Below are 15,734 nucleotides of genomic sequence, written 5' to 3'. Positions count from 1 at the left end.
GAGTGACCGACAGAGACAGTGCCCGGGAGGTCGGGAGTCAGGTTGGTCTGCAGGACAGGCCAGCAGCTGCCCTTGGCGACAGCCAGGTGGGGGTGGGGTCTGTGGGAAGAGGGGAGACGCTGCAGGCCCTGGTGTTGGAGGGCTTCCCAGGCTGCTGCACCCCTTCCCCAGGCCTCCGTCTGTCCCCCTGCCCGGTAGGCAGTGGCTGCAGGGACCTTCAGCTTGGCCTGGGCCATAGACCCAGATGCCTGGATGGCAGGAGGCAGGGGAGGGAAATACACTGGCCCGGTGGCCGAGGACCCGAGTCACCACCAGGTCAGTGAAGGCAGCTGGCCCTCAGGGTGCTGCCCCCCAGCCCCCCAGGCCTGTCAGCTGTGTGAGCTGAGTGGGAGGGGGGCTCCAGCCCTGCCTCCCAGAGAAGGCTGCTGTCCTCACCCAGGGACACTGAGTCATTGCGTGCGAGGGAGGCTGTGGGGACCCAGCCCAAGTGTACAGCCCTCCCGCCCGTACCCCCCACACACCTGCTGCTTCATCCCAGGGTGACTCACAGCCCCCAGCAGCGCGCGCCAGGGCCTGCTCCTTCTCACCTGGGCCTGGACACCCCCCCGGTGCCTGCCTGGCTCAGGCCACCCTGGGGTCAGGGACACCGGGCCCACACTCCCACCCCCTCCGTGCAGGCTCCCTTCCAGCCACATGCTGCGGATCAGGCAGGAGCCAGACACGGGCTTCGACTCCAGCTGGACAGGCAGCCACTCTTTCTGTTGCCGTGGTTACGGACATCCCCATCACCACTGTCACCTCCTAATCCAGCCAGACAGGGAGGCTCCCAAGGGTGGGGTCAGGGTCCTAGGCAGCAAATGGCCATGCCCACAGGCAGGTTTCCTGGACGTGGTGGGCACGGGCACACCTCCCTGGGCAACTCTCAGGCATGCGATGGCTCCTTCTCCTAGGGAACACTCCCCATTACCTGCTAGGTCAGTTGTTCCCACTTCCCGATCGTCGGCAGCCAGGCCCTACCCCCGGAGAGGACGCTGACCCGGCCGGATTTGGAGCTCTCATTGCAGAGGTCCAGGGGTGCCAGGGAAAGGAGGTGCCCGTGCTACGAGGAAGACCATGGCATTGGAACGCGTAGGCAGCAGGCGCTGGGGGAACAGACAGCCCGCAGCCTCCCTCCCACTCTGGGGCCTGGGGCTCTGGCCTCCCCGGTGTTCAGGGGAGGAGCAGAGAGAGGCTCGGGGGACCCAGTGCGGGGCCAGCTCTGGGGGACCTGCCCTTAAGGGCCAGGGAGAAGCACCGGGACAAGGGGCCGTGACATTGTCGGCCCGTGACCTCGAGGCACGGCAGGAGGATGGTGCTCCCAGCTCTGCACCAGGCCAGCACGAGCCAGAGAGCCCCCATGGGGAGCAGGGAGGCGGGTGCAGGGACCACTGGCCATTAGGTGGTCACAGCTCAAGGTGGCTCTGCTGAAGCTGCCAGAGGCCACAGCCGCTGTCCCTGTCTGCCCAGGGGCAGGGGGTCCGTCTCAGGCCATGCAGCACAGGGAGCTGCCCCCGAGCGCCCGAGGCAGGGCCTCGCTGGTCCTCCGCGGGCTCGCCCTACTTACCAGCGCGGCCCTGGCCATTCAGCTCAGGACGGGGCTGCCTGGCCAGGCCAGGGCACAGTGTGGCGCCAGCAGTCTGGGGGCAGGACACAGGGCCACGTGGGTCTTTTGGGCTGAGGTTCCCCTTCTTCCCACCATGATGCCACACACACCCTCAGCCAGCTGGGCAGGGGCAGCCCTGGGGCCTCTGGGAGCTCTGGGGTCGGGGTGTGGCGGACAGAGGCTTCCCTCCCACGGGACGGCTGCTGCGGGGCCCGGACCTGTCGGGACCACGTGGGTGCAGACATGCGGCGTGAGGAAGGGACGAGGCAGTGAGCTGTGGACTGGTTCCGTCACAGTGACAGACTGGAGTTGTCCTCCTCCTGACACCAAATCAGAGCTGAAAGAAAGGGCCACTTAGAGTTGTCTCAGGAGGGGTGTGGGCGGCCCATGTTTCCAGTGACCTCAAGTTCTGGAGGACAGGGCCGCCCCCACTTCCAGGGCCCTGACTGCTCAGAGGACACAGGGAGCAAGCTGGTCACCAGTGGCAGACAGAGGGGTGACCACAGCCAGCTGCCTCCTCTTCTCTCAGAACTGATTCGCCCTCTGTCCTCCCGGGAGCCCTGCGGTCAGGGCGTCCATCTCCAGCGGCTGGGGAGCTGCAGGTTTGCTTTCTGTTGGGCATCTTTCGGAACCCCCCGAAGTCTGCAAGCAGACTGGCAGTTAACGCCACTTCCAGCCACGTGCTCCTGCTCAGAACGTCTGCCGGTGGCGGCCCCTGAGTGCCGTCCTGCTGGCGGTAGGGTGCACAGGGTCAGGGTGCGCTGGGCAGGCTGGGACCCAGGACCGGGGCAGGCTTTGCAGGATGGGCACCACTACCTGCACGGGTACCAACCTCCACCCCCCTGCCAACCCTGTGGGGGCAACAGACTTCAAGGCCGGCTCCTTGGCAGCCTGCTCCACCTTTGGTCCGCCGGGCAGGTCTCTCTCCCCCATGCCCCGCAGAGGGGAGGCTGATTCAGGCGGTGGGGTGGCCCTCCGAGAGCTGGTGCCTGTCTCCTCTGCCCTGTGCCTGATTGGATGACAGGGCTGCAGGCTCTCGGCTCCGCGCCCCCGACACAGGCTTCCCTGTGTGGTCTTCCTGCCCCTCCTGGCTCCTTGGCTCATCCCAGGAGGAAGGGAGAAGCCCATTCAGGGGGCGCCCAGGCACAGGTGACGTGTTGGGACAAAGCACTCCATAGGCCCAGCCTACAGCCACTCGGGAGCCCAAAGGCCCTGCCTGCCCCTCCCCACACTGCCCCTCCCCACACTGCCCCTCCCCACACTGCCCCTCCCCCCGCCGACTGTCCTTGGCCTCTCCAGTCTGATGGTTCCAAAGCCAGTGCCAATCAAAAGCCTGGAGCAGAGCAGGAAGTGATGGCTATACCTGCCCCCAGCTGGCCGGTCCACTAACCAAACCAGACTCTATCCCGGCCCCAGACATCCCTGTGACCCGGGGTCTGCCCCCTCACCCCAGGGCAGGTCTGGGGTTCGCCCAGCTCCGGAGGCCTCAGGGTCAGCCTTCTGCTCCCACCACTGTTTCTTCATCCGCCTCGCCCAGAGGGTGTGCACAGGTGTGGCCTCGAAGCGTGCGTGGTCCCCAAAACAAAGGGCAGTGTTCTGGGTGAGGCTGAGTTCAGGGCTCCTCTGGGGACGCAGTGGGGGACCCAGCCCTGGAAGAGCTGCCCACGCGCCGGCCCCTGTCCTGCCCACGCCCCAGGGTCCACCGCGTGGCCCGAGGACACCTGTTTTCCGTTTGAGGAAGAGACAAACCGGCATCTCAGACAAGCCACATGTCGCCAGGCCCCTCCCCGGGCGGCACGGGCTCCTTCCCCTGCCCGCTGCCCTGCCTGGCCCGGGACCCCTGCGAGGGAGGCCGGATGGGGCTTCTTTGGGGGACGACCATGTTTCAGAACGAGGCAGAGGTGGCTGTCGCCCAGCATCGGGAAGGTGCTAAATGCCACGGACTCATACCCTTTAAAACGGTTAAGTTTATGTTGCATGAGTTTTACCTCAATGTAAAGAAGTCAGGGCTGCTGTGAATGTAGATCCGGTTAACTCTTGTGAGAAGGCCCGGCACGGAGCGAGCCTCCTGGGGTCTCCCGCGTGGGCAGGGTACGGGCACCGACGGGAGAGGCAGCCCCACAGGGTCCTCACCGAGCTCCGGCCCCTGATCAGGGCCTGTGCGTGTGTCTGCCACCGTGAAGGTGGGGGCCCAGCCGTGTGTTTTGGGGTCCCCTCGGCAGAGGAAACCAAAGCAGCATCTTGGCTGCAATGCTGGGGTGCCACGGAGGCTCCTGAATTCATTTCTCACCCGTGCACAGGCCCTGGCCCGCCACCAGCCACCGAGCGCTGCGGTGGAGCACCCAGGCGTGTTCAGGGTGTTCACCCCCCTTCGAGCCGGCACCCCCCCGGCCGCACCCCGCGACCCCGCGCCTGCCCCTGACCTCCGAGCACTCCCAGGGAGACTGCTGGCCCTGGCTTGGCCCCCTCAGCACAGACCCCTGAGCGTCCACACCCTGGACCCTCCTCACACATGCTAGTCCAGTCCAGCGCACCTGCCCCGAGATTTAGTCCCTCCCGGACCCCGGGTGTCTCCTGGGCCTCTCCAGTGGGGACACCGCCCTTCTCAGGGCTGTGTTCAGAACGACCCGCTGGCCTGCTTGCCGGCCACTGCCGAGGGGGACCCCAGCCCAGGCCACTTCCTCTTGGCCGGAGGCTCCCTCCCAGCTGCAGATTTTCTGGAAGGAGCCTCCTGGCCAGAGGACTGTTCTCCGTCTGCCCCTTCGAGCTGTCACCGTGGGCCTTGGGTTAACTACCCTTGAGGGACACGTGGAGACCCCACCTGCTGGCCAGCTCCCCCCCCCCCCCGCCCCGAAGTTAGAAGCACCCAGAGCCACAGCCGCAGCTGACGAGGGGACGGTGCCTCTCTGTGCCGGTGCCCGAGCGATGGGGCTGGGGTCCTGGGACCTGCATGGCACCCGCAGGTGTGATCTCCTGACGGCACTTCCCACGCGGGGCGGGCGAGCGGGGGAAGGAGAGCCGAGTGGCTGGAGACTGCGCTCAGGCGGGATCGGTTTGCGTGACCACCAACCAGAATTCAAAGCTTTCTGAAAACTTAAGAAGCAGAGTGATGCGCACAGACGTGATTATTAAATCTCCAGTTCAGAAGCGCGCGCAAGAGAGGATGTTCCTGTCCGCACCCGAAGCACACCCTCCTCCACCAGGGCGCTGGTGGCCGGCACGGCAGGCATGTTCCGGAACCTTCTCTGGGTTCTCAAGGGGCCCCGGAGGTCTGTCAGGCACGTGGTGGGCAGCTCTTCCTTCTTCACCAGAGCTGAGCCACACCCGCACCTGCAGACCGCCGTCCTCTGCCTCCGTGGCCTCCGCTCTGAAAAATGTCTGGTTTCCCGAGGGTTTTGTTACTTCAAAGTGGTGTTAAGACCGTGCTCTGGGCCCTCTGAACGCACGGGACTCTCCCTGGAGCAGGTGACCGGGAACACACCTGCTGAGCTCTGGGTGTGCCGGGGGGCATCCGCCACAGATCTGGCCAAACTGTCCTCCAGATGTCCGTCCACCCAGCGTCCATCGGCGCCGGGCACTGGGCAGCCTGGAGGTGTCCCCCGAGTGCCCCCCGGACTCCGTGAGACGGGCGTCGGACACGTTCCCATAAACTCGCCGGCGCCTGTGTATTGAGGGCCCGGCTCCTCAAGTTGTTGCCATTTTCACCTTCATCGCTGGGCTTTGCGTATTGATTTTTGAGGAGCACTTTATGGATTGAAGATCTTTGCCTGGAATCTGGGCTGCAGACACCCCCCGCCCCCCCGCGACATGAAATGCCAGGAAGAGAGCGTCCCGCACACCCAGGTCTATTTCTGCTCCGTCTCGCTTTGATCTCGGCGCAGATTTCCGTCTGGGCCGCGACCACACTGCTTTGAAGACGAGGGTTTTTATAGGACACGTTTCTTGTTTTCAGACGTCCACGCCGTCTCTCAGATGTTGTCCATAAGAACGCGGCCGTCACGTCCCATAAATAATGGGCGGGAATCGCCCGGATTTACGGATCAGTTCTGGGAGAACTCATTTTCTCCTCCACGTTGAGAATTTCAAATATTTTAAATTTCTCCCCTTCTTTTTTATTTTATTGCTTTTCAGTGAAGTTTTATCATCGAGGTTTTTTGCAGTTTGGGATTTATTGGTAGGTCTTCCTGGCCATGGTGAGCAGTGCAGTCGGCGATGTATGTCCATCGGTCAGTCCTGTGCACAGGAAAGGAAGTTATTGACCACTGAATGCTGATTTTTTTTTTTTACACCTCAAACTCTGCTAAATTTCTAACTAGTTCTAATAGTTTTTCAGTGGACCACCTTCTAATTAGTCATAACTTCATTTTCTTTTTTTTTAATCTTCAGATAGAGTAGGAGAGACACATCGACGTTGCCTCCTGCATGACCCCGACCAGGGCCAGGGACTGAACTGCAACCGAGGTACATGCCCTTGACCGGAATCGAACCTGCGACCTTTTGGTCCACGGACTGTGCCAGTCCGCTGAGCCAAACCAGCCGGGGCCAATCTTTTAATTTCCAAGTATTTATGCCTGTCGTTTCTTGTTAAACGACGTCATTGTCTTGAGCAGGGCCTCTGGTATGATACTGGTCAGTGCTGAACTATTACAGGAATCCTGGTGCTGACCAAGACCCGTCTCTTCCCCATCACGGTGTCGGCGGTCGGTCCCCAGGCGGACCTTGACCCGTTCCGGGAAGCTTCCTTCTTTCTTTGCTGAGAAGTTTCTTTTCACAGTTTTAGTGGGAAAGGATACGGGGTTTTTCAACATTTGTGTCGAGGGTAACGTCTCTCTTCGGTCACTTCTTAGCACAGGGAGTTGTATTTACCGATGGGCAGCTGCCGCCGTCCTGGGGCAGGAAGGGCGTTGTTCTGGCTGCTGTTCATTCGGGTGGTGACCGAGGGCACCTGGGGCCCGTCCTGCCTTCACCAGCGTCTGTGCTGTGGGTCCCACTGTCAGGCACGTTCTCGGTAGAGCCGGCCGCCTCCCGCCCGCCCTCTAGGCTTCCGGTGGCCTGTCAGTGTCCTCGGCCGGCATGCCCAGGTCACAGGGGCCCTGTCCTGCCTGGGGAGCCTGGTGGCAGGCCTTTCCCAGGGTCACCTGGAGATGGGAGGGGCCCCCAAGGGGGAATCCTCGTCCTCCACCGGCTCTGGAGGAGGGCTCCTGCCCCAGTGAGTTGGGGAGCCTCCTGTGTCGGGGGACCCCACCCCCATGCTCAGCAGCTGAGACCAGGGCCTGCGGTCTGTCCTCTCAGAGTGTCTGTGCAGCTGCTCGTTCGTACGGCTGCCCTCAGAGGCGCAGGGCTGAGCGCTGCCCCAGGCTGGCCCGTGAGGCCCGGCTGCTGGTCTGAGCCCAGCTCTCGGGTTGGTACCTGGCAGGCCTCTGCGCCCGGGCAGATCCGAGCCCGGGCACCGGCTGGATGGAGACTCGCAGCCTTGAATCCTGGCAGAAACCACTGGGCTCTCGGCCCCATGGACCGGCTGGGTGGCCGCCGTGAGTGTGGGCGTGTGGCCCCGTGGACGGGCTGGGTGGCCGCCGAGAGTGCGGGCGTGTGGCCCCGCGGACCGGCTGGGTGGCCGCCGAGAGTGCGGGCGTGTGGCCCCGCGGACCGACTGGGTGGCCGCCGAGAGTGCGGGCGTGTGGCCCCGCGGACGGGCCGGGTGGCCGCCGAGAGTGCGGGCGTGTGGCCCCGCGGACGGGCCGGGTGGCCGCCGAGAGTGCGGGCGTGTGGCCCCGCGGACGGGCCGGGTGGCCGCCGTGCGTGCGGGCGTGTGGCCCCGTGGACGGGCTGGGTGGCCGCCGAGAGTGCGGGCGTGTGGCCCCGTGGACGGGCTGGGTGGCCGCCAAGAGTGCGGGCGCGTGACCCCGTGGACGGGCTGGGTGGCCGCCGAGAGCGCGGGCGCGTGGCCCCGTGGACGGGCTGGGTGGCCACTGAGAGTGCGGGCGTGTGGCTCTGCGGATGGCGCTGCCCGGCGAGGACACACCCTCCACCGAGGGGGCAGGAAGCCATGGACGGTCAGCAGGTTCAGAGGACAAGCAGCAGGAGGCGTCTTCAGAGCCTTGCCCCCTGTCCTGAGAGCCCAGCTGGGGGTCTCAGTCCCTCCAGGGCCACCCTGCCTGGGGCCTGCTCACCCAGGAGGCTGTCCTTCTACCCTGCGTCCTTTGACTCTGTCTGTTTCCCCAGGGAACCCCACAGGCGGGATGAAGGTCAAGCATCAGATGGGACTCAAGACTTCCCATGCTCCTCCCCAGCCCCCATCACAGCGAACAGCCCCCGGCCCCGAGGCAGAGTCCACAGCCTTTTGGGCCCAGTGGGCAGTGCCGGCTGGTCTGTGTCTGGTCCGGCACGTGACCGGCTCAGGAAGGCGTCTGTTGGATCCTTGAACTCTGAAGCGGGCCAGCAGGGTGGACGCAGGGTCTGAGAACCCAGGACCCCTCGCAGGCTGCCCCCGCCCACCCCGCAGCTGGCCGGCAGCCCCCGGGGGGACAGGCCTCACCTGGCCACCTGCATGGGGCCAGTTCCTGACTCCCCCAGAGACGCCTCACTGACAGATCACGAGAGAGGTGAAACAGAAGACCACAAAGCCCGGGGAAGCCCCGGGGCCTCTGGACACCGCGTGGGCCCTCCCCACTGGGATTTGCTGACAGAGGCAGAATCGCGCACGCGGACCGTCTCCTGCAGACGCACCGTGGTTTTGCTTTTTCCCCCCTCCTTTAAATTATAGGAGGAAGGAGCAGTTGGCGAGGTACACTTTGGGACTTGCCAAGCCCAAACTATTTGAAAAAAAAAAAAATCACAGGAATTTTTGCCCAAACTCTGAAAAAACTTTTGATTCTACTTGAATGTTGAGGTCTGGGCAGCTGGCCTCAGGGAAGGCTGGCCACGGGGGGGGCGTGTAGCCTGGGGCGGGGCCCCCGAATGTGACCGCAGTGTGGCCCTGGGAGGTGGCCAAGGCGGGACTGCACCCGGCGCCCCCTCCATCGGGGGGACGCTGAGGCCTGGGGGCCCAGGGAGATGTTCACAGACACTCGCCATCTTCACCCACCCGAGGAGCAGGCGGGAGACCTCCTGCCCCCGCGGCCTGAACACCCCTTAGCTGCTCCGGGCGGTGGGAGTCCGGGGTGGGGCCGTGCCTGGTTCACCTGGCACCAGTTGGAGGGAACAGCCCACCAAGACCAGCCCGGGGATCCGTCACTCACTGCAAAGACCCAGAGCTCATGGAGGCCACTGCGCTTGGGGCTGTGGTCCCTCCTCGGGGGAGGGGCAGGCGCAGGTCCACGCACAGGCTGAGCCCGCGGACACCCGCACGAAGCCAGGCTTGTGTGGCCCGGAGAGCAGGGCCCGCCTGGCACCGACGTGAGGCCGCCCACAGGGCACCGCCAGCCGGGGCACACACACCCCCGGTCCCGAGCTTAGCCAGGCCTGCACATCACAGGTGCCATCGATGACTCATTGACTGATGGATGGTTGCTCAAGTCGCTGCCCTCAGCCTGCGCCCTTCCTGAGTCAACTGATCTGTGTGACCCAGAGACCGCCCTAAGGCACGTGGTCACTGTCTGGCGTGGCCCAAAGCCCCTCTACCAGGCAGCCGGGGCTCCGAGCTCACCACTGAGACTTCTCCTGTGCCCCTGACCCAGGTCTCAGGCCCGCCTGTGTTTGTTTCTGTTCTGAGGCCTGTCCTCCTCTGCGGGGAACAGGGACCCCTGGGGGCCTGTGTGCTGGGGACCCCAGGTGGCCGGTGGGTCTGGCCCAGGAAAATGAGCTGCAGCCGCACCCCAGGTCCCTGCAGGTAGGAGGAAGACGAGGCCACCGGTTCCCTGACGCCAGCCCCCATTTGAGAAAGAAAGCGGTGGGAGCGGTTGTTCCGGAATCTTCTCTGTCCACCCGGTGTGACTGATGACCGCGCTGGGGCTGCCTGCCAGGGATCAATGCAGAGGGAGCGGCCGGGCTGCCTGGCGGGCGGCAGGGGCTCCCTGCCAGGCCCTCTCCCACCCTGCCCCGCGCGGCCCCTCCCTACCCGGTGGACTGGGAGAGGCTGCAGCTGAGCCTCCTCCTCCTCCTCCTCCTCCTCCGGGCAGTGATGAGCTTTGGCTCCATCCGTGGTGTGAACACTTTATTTTTAGCAGAAAACGCTTCACCAAAAGAACACCTTACGGACCCCACCTCAGTCTGTGACACGGACACGCCCACACCTCTTGGCTGTTTGGGGAAGGGGGACCCATGCCCCGCCCTTCGAGACCCCTGTGTCCTTAGGGTTGACCAGACCCTCGGTGCAGAGAGCAGGTCAGTGTGCACTACGCTGTCGTCCAGTGCAGGCCCCTCTGTCCAGGAAACCTCAGCTTTGCTCTGAAGAGCTGTCCTGAAGGGTCACCCTCTCCACGGAGCCAAGCGGCTGGGTGCTGCCGTCCCCCCAAAACACCTTCGCAGCGGTGCCCAGGTGGTCAGAGTCCCATTGAGTCACCGGGGACTGTATTCTAGCCGGCTGGACACAGAAACTGACCGCTGCCCCCGGGCCACCCAGGGGGGGACCCCCCCTCATGGAGCCTCAGCTGTCACTTGGGGAGCAGCCACCTCCATGATCTGGCTCCGTGATCTGGCTGCTCGCTCTGTCCCTCCCACCAAGGGGCCACGGCCGTCCAGGGCCGAGGGTTCTGTCTGACCCCGCGTCCTTCCCGCTCCGAGCAGCTGCAAGAAGCCGGACGGCCAGGCCCCTCGTCATCCAGATGCCTCTCAGCCCCCTTCACGGCCGGGGACACAGGGCCAGCATGGGGCCTTCGGACTTGGGCAGTGGTCTCTGGCTCCCCAGCCTCAGCCCTGAGCTGTCTGGGTTCCTGCTTAGGGCGGGGGCAGCTGTGATAGACCCTCCTCTTGCTGGCCTGGGTCTCCCCACCTGCCCGCACCCCCCGTCAGTGCAGTCTGAGACCCAGAGGGAAAGAGCACCCCCGCCCCCAGTGAGTGACTGCTCACAGGACAGCGGCCAGGCCTCCCAGGGTGAGCCCAGGATCGCAGCCCATTTGATCAGCGTTCCCAAGGTGATGCCCAGGGAGGGCGGGGTGCGGACAGGACGGGGTGAGGATGTGCAGTGCTTCTGGGACGTCATGGCCCTGGCGTGGCCTCTGGAGCCCAGCAACCCCTGAGAGGGATGTCGACGCCCAGGACTCCCAACTCCTGACGGCAGCCTGAGAGGTGTGGGCAGGACCAGCCTATTCTGTGGACACAGCCCCAGGGCAGGGCCGCGGGCCGCCGGCCCTCTCTCCACTCCCATGCCCCTGGACGGACCAGCTCTCTGTGCTGGGCAGGGATGGAGGCCCGTCTGGGAGGGCAGAGCCCAGCCCCCTGCAGAGCTGTCCAGGAGGTTTGCGGGGACCCAGGGGGCATGGGCCAGAGGGGGCAGGCCAGTTTGGGGGCAGTGTGGCGGAAGGTCACATCACCCCTCCCTCGTTGCCCCAGGGCTGACAGGTTACGTAACCACATGTTTGTCCAGACTGACACTTCTCCGTTTGATCCTATTAACTAAACTGCAGACACAGGAGGGTGCTGGGCCTCCAGGGGCTCTGCCCGCCCCCCACAGGGCCCAGGGCAGGTTCACGCGCCTCCCCGCCCAAAGCCTCCGACCGGCCCCTTCTCGTTCTCAGTGCAGGTCCCGCCCCTGCTGCACAGGGCAGCGGCCTGGCCTCCGGCAGGGTCAGGGGCACAGGTGGGCTTCTGCCGGTCCACCTGCCCCTCAGACCTGGCTGGTGGGTGCCTCATGCCACAGAGCAGCTCCCCCACGGCCCTGCGCGGCCCCCGAGTGCGTGCCGGGGCTTCCAAGCTGCCCGCCAGCCCCCGGACATATTGGTTAAGCTGTCAGCCGGTTTCTGCCTCTCTGCTTCGCTCCGCCGTGGGGGACACTGGTCTTGTCTGTCCCCGGGGGGCTGTCACTGTCGGATTTCAGCTCACAGCTGTCTCCCCGCCGGATCCAGCCCGATGATTCCCAAGCTTGTTCTTGTCAGGGTGCGAGCACGGCTCTCTGTGCCTTCTCCCGTCCTGGGCAGAAGCCGAGCCCCCGAGGCAGCTGCTTTGTCCCAAACATTTCCTGGCGTCTGGGTTTGGCCCCAGGAGAAGGCCTTCCTCACCTGAGACATGGCACGAGGCCCGCTGCACGGTTTCTGCGAACACTCAGTCGCATTGCCTGTCTTCCCGCCGCTGACGTCGCGCCCCCCTGTGAGACCCCCCAGCGAGCTCTGGTTGTCCCAGCAACGGCCAGCGGCCGCTCCCAGGTGTCTGACTGTCATCTGGACCTCCGTGTCCAGCCGCTCAGCCCTTTACGCCCGTTGACGATGCTCCATAGTATCATGGAAACTTTTGCTTTTCTGTGTAACACACTTGACTGGTGCTTCTTCGTGTTTAGATGTCTCGACAGAGCGCTGACGTCTTTACGACGGGGATCTGTCCACACAAAGGCCCAGGCGCCTTCGGACGCGTTCAAAGTAGAGCTGAGTTTTGGGTGGAGGGCACACAACGCGATATGCCGATGATGTATCCTGGACTTGTACCTCGAGACCACGTAACCTTACTAACCGATGTCAGCCCAACACGTTTCATTTAAAACGTACATACGCCGCCGTGTCTCACGGATGCATTTTCAAGTTTTCTCCATGGAGAATTCGTAGGTGTCTCGGTAAGTTTCTGCCTCAGGAGTTTATCAGTTTTGTTGCTGTTTTAGTGAGACCTTCTCTTCCATTTGATCTTCTATAATTTCTTATTCCTTGTATTTGTGAGAGCGACAGATCTCTGTACATTATTTCTGAACTTGGTCATCGTGGAAAATTCTCCGTCGGCATATAACCATGCCCACTTGAGTTTCTTCCTCCTTAGATGCTTTTCCAGGCCTAGAACCCTACTATCTGAGAGTAGTATTAATTTTACGGCTCTCTCGTCCACGCTGACACTCTGGGTCCTTGGCCCACCGCTCCAGCCAGCGCCTGGGTCACAGGGAGTGTCGGTGGTGGTCCCGCTAGTCTTGGGGGACAAAGGTCTACGTGGCCCCATGAAGCGTGACATTGTCGTGGTGCTGAGGTAGGTAGTGTCTATACCGTGAAGGAGGTTTCCATCCACTTAAAGTTCATTACCTTTTTCAACTTTCGAGGAGAAGGAACACGGGACCTCCCCGGTCCACGGACCGCGCCAGTACCTGTGCTGAAATGAGTCCCTTCTCGTGTGCGAGACGCTGATTCTCAGGACAGTCCCCTGCCGGCCCTTCCCAGCCCGGCACGGCGCCTGCACCTCGGCCTGTGACCCCTCACTGGGCCCCTGCCTGTCCTCCAGTCTCCCGCTCTGACCCCCTCTGACGAGGCCCGTGTGATGGCGCTGGGCCCTGGTGCCCCTCGGCTTCTCCCGCCTCAGGACCTTCTACCTGGCGCCGCGGTGAAGTCCCTTCCTCATGCGGGGACACAGTCACAGACAGGTTCCGGGGCTGCGGACGTGGGCGTCTCAGGAGCACGGTCCTGTCTGCCTCAGGCTCTGGGTGGAGGGCCCGCCAGTGGGGCCGCTGAGGACGCTCCTGCCCGTGAGGGGGGATGCACCCTCTGAGGGCGCCCCCGGAGTGGGGTGCTGGGTGAAGGGCAGTTCGGTTTCCCAGCCTGGGCCTCCAGGGGCTGGGAGCGGGGCCTGCGCCGGCCCTGACGGGGGCTCTGGGCTGCCTGGCGTGGCAGGGACGCCCTCCTCTCGGGCCGGCTCCTCACCTGCGGCAGGTGAGCGCTTCGGGAACAGCACGGCCGTCGTGCCCCGGCCTGTCCCCTGTGCCGGCAGCCTGGCTCCTTTGATGCCTGTGTGCCCGTCCCAGCCGGCTGGGCCCTGTCTGGGCAGGTTCTCCGGCCCACATTCCAGGCCCGAGGGCAGGGGTGTGGGCGCAGCAGCTGTGGGACCAGGGCTGGGCCGCCTGCCCGTCCCCCCCATTCAGACCCTTCTCTCCTTGGGTCTCAGGCTCCTCCGCCCCCCGCCCCCGCCCCCCGCCCCGCCCTCAGAGGGAGGGGCTGAGGCTGGAGAGGGAGGTCGCTGTGGAAAGCAGGCAGGGGGTCTCTGCTCCTGGTCTGGGCCCTCCTGGCTGGTCCTTTCCTTCGCTCCATCTCCTCTTTCCCGGTCCAGGAGGCCAGCTGCCCAGAGACGGCTCAGCCCAGCCAGCTCCCTCTGGGCACGGGCACCTCGTGCCCGGTGGGGCCAGCGAAGCCGGTGCCAGGCTCTGGAGACAGGGCCACGGGGAGGTGCCTGGGCTAGGCTTCAGGGTCTGCGTGGAGGCCAGCCCTGATCCGGAGCAGCTGGTGGGCCCGGTGTCGCTGTCCGAGCCGGCCAGTCCACCCTCATCCTCCAGATGGGGTTCTGGGACTGAGGCTGTTCCCCGAAAGGGCACATCCCTGTGGAAGGACAGGGGGCGGGGGCAGTGGCCGTAGCCCTGGGGCCCACGCAGCTGGTGCGTGCCCGGCGGCTGTGCGCTGGGCAGAGCCCCCGCATATGCCCGCAGACACTTGGCCAAGAGTGGGGCGTGTCGTCCACAGACCTGGGCTCGATCCTGGCCGCTCCTCCCACCTGGCTACGGCTCTTGGGCAGGTTGCCAACCCTCTTTGGACTTTACTTTCCTCACCAGAGAAAGGTTGGTGATACCCGCTTTCGAGCACGGTCGCGGGAATACGCTGGTGGCAGGCTCTCAGAACCCCTGCGGCTGCGTCTGTTTGGGGGCAGCTCAGTGATCTCATCCGGGCCGGGGCTCCCCCTGTCCTGCTGCTCTGCCACCCTCAGCACAAAGCCTCTGCGCTCCTGGCTGCCTCATGGTCAAAAATGATTGCCGGGGCTCCCCCATCACACCTGCCTCCCAGGTAGGAGGACGGAAACAGACCCAGGACAGGGGGTCCCTCTGAGCTGAGCTGGCCCTGCTGGGAGCTCTCCTGTAAGCCGATGATGTCATTCTGCTTCCCTCTCTTCCTCGCTCTGCGGGAGGCTGGGAAATTGCTTGCCCCACACAATCAGAGTTGTGCGCTGAGAGTGGAGGGAGAGTGGGTGTTGGGGGCAGTGAGTCGTGTCCCACTGCTGTCATCAGCGTGAAGTGGCCCTGCAACAATGGGCTGTCAGGACTCAGGGGAGGTGGCGTCCTGGAGCCGAGGGTGGGGGCTTGGGTGGGGGCGGGGGGAGGGGCTCTGCACAGAGCGGCTCCGTAGTCGCCACAAAATCCCGAAAGCCAGCTGGCCTGGCCGGCTCCATCCAGTGTGGTTCAGAGAGGTCACGCAGCTGGCCCAGGTGACTCAGCTAGTCTCGGACGGGCTGACGTCACCCAGCAGCCCGACCCCTGGGCCTCTCAGCGGGTCCTCAGCTCCCTCCTGGTGTGCAGCCCCGGGTCACCGCCCGAGGCTGCTGTCCCTTGTGAAAGTGACTCAGACCCGCTGCAAACATCTGGAAGAGAGGACGAGCAGCCTCGCGGGGGGTTGGCGTTTTGGGGTGCTCACTCCTGGTCCTTCACCCCGGCGAGGCCCTTTACCTACCTCCTGTGGGTGCTGCTCCCTGGCTCCTCCCTAAGCAGCGGACACGGAGCTGGCCAGCTCCTGTTTTCAGATGGCCCCCGGCGCTGGGGCTCCGGGAGTGGCTGTGGGCCCCTGGGCTGGGCTCCCAAGTGGTTCAAGATGTCAGAGGGTGAGGGCCCTGGGCCGGCGGCATTTCCTGTGCTCACTGCGAAGTGGCAGCAAAGGACAGCCGCGGGCGGAGGGGCGGAGGGTGGGTGTGGCTGCTGTGAACACGGGTGGGGGGCCGGGGGGCCGTGCTGGGACGCTGCCTGTGGGCCTGGGTGTTTGGGTGCCCCAGACAGGACCATGCTCCCCCGGGCCCCTGGAAAGAGATGGCCCCCTCCCTGGGCCCTGAGGCTGAGCAGATGACGCCCGAAGGTCATGGGCCCAGACTGCTCTCGCTCATGGAGGTTGGGGGGCACATCCCCGGGCTCAGAGGGGGGGACCCCACCTGTGAGCTGATGGGGTCCAGGATGGGGAGGGAGGAAGGTCCTCAATCCTGGGGACAGAGAGGGCAGGTCTGA

Source organism: Molossus molossus, unplaced genomic scaffold (genome assembly GCF_014108415.1).
Source record: "Molossus molossus isolate mMolMol1 unplaced genomic scaffold, mMolMol1.p scaffold_m16_p_11, whole genome shotgun sequence".
Lineage (NCBI taxonomy): Eukaryota > Metazoa > Chordata > Mammalia > Chiroptera > Molossidae > Molossus > Molossus molossus.
This window is presented reverse-complemented; position numbering follows the sequence as displayed.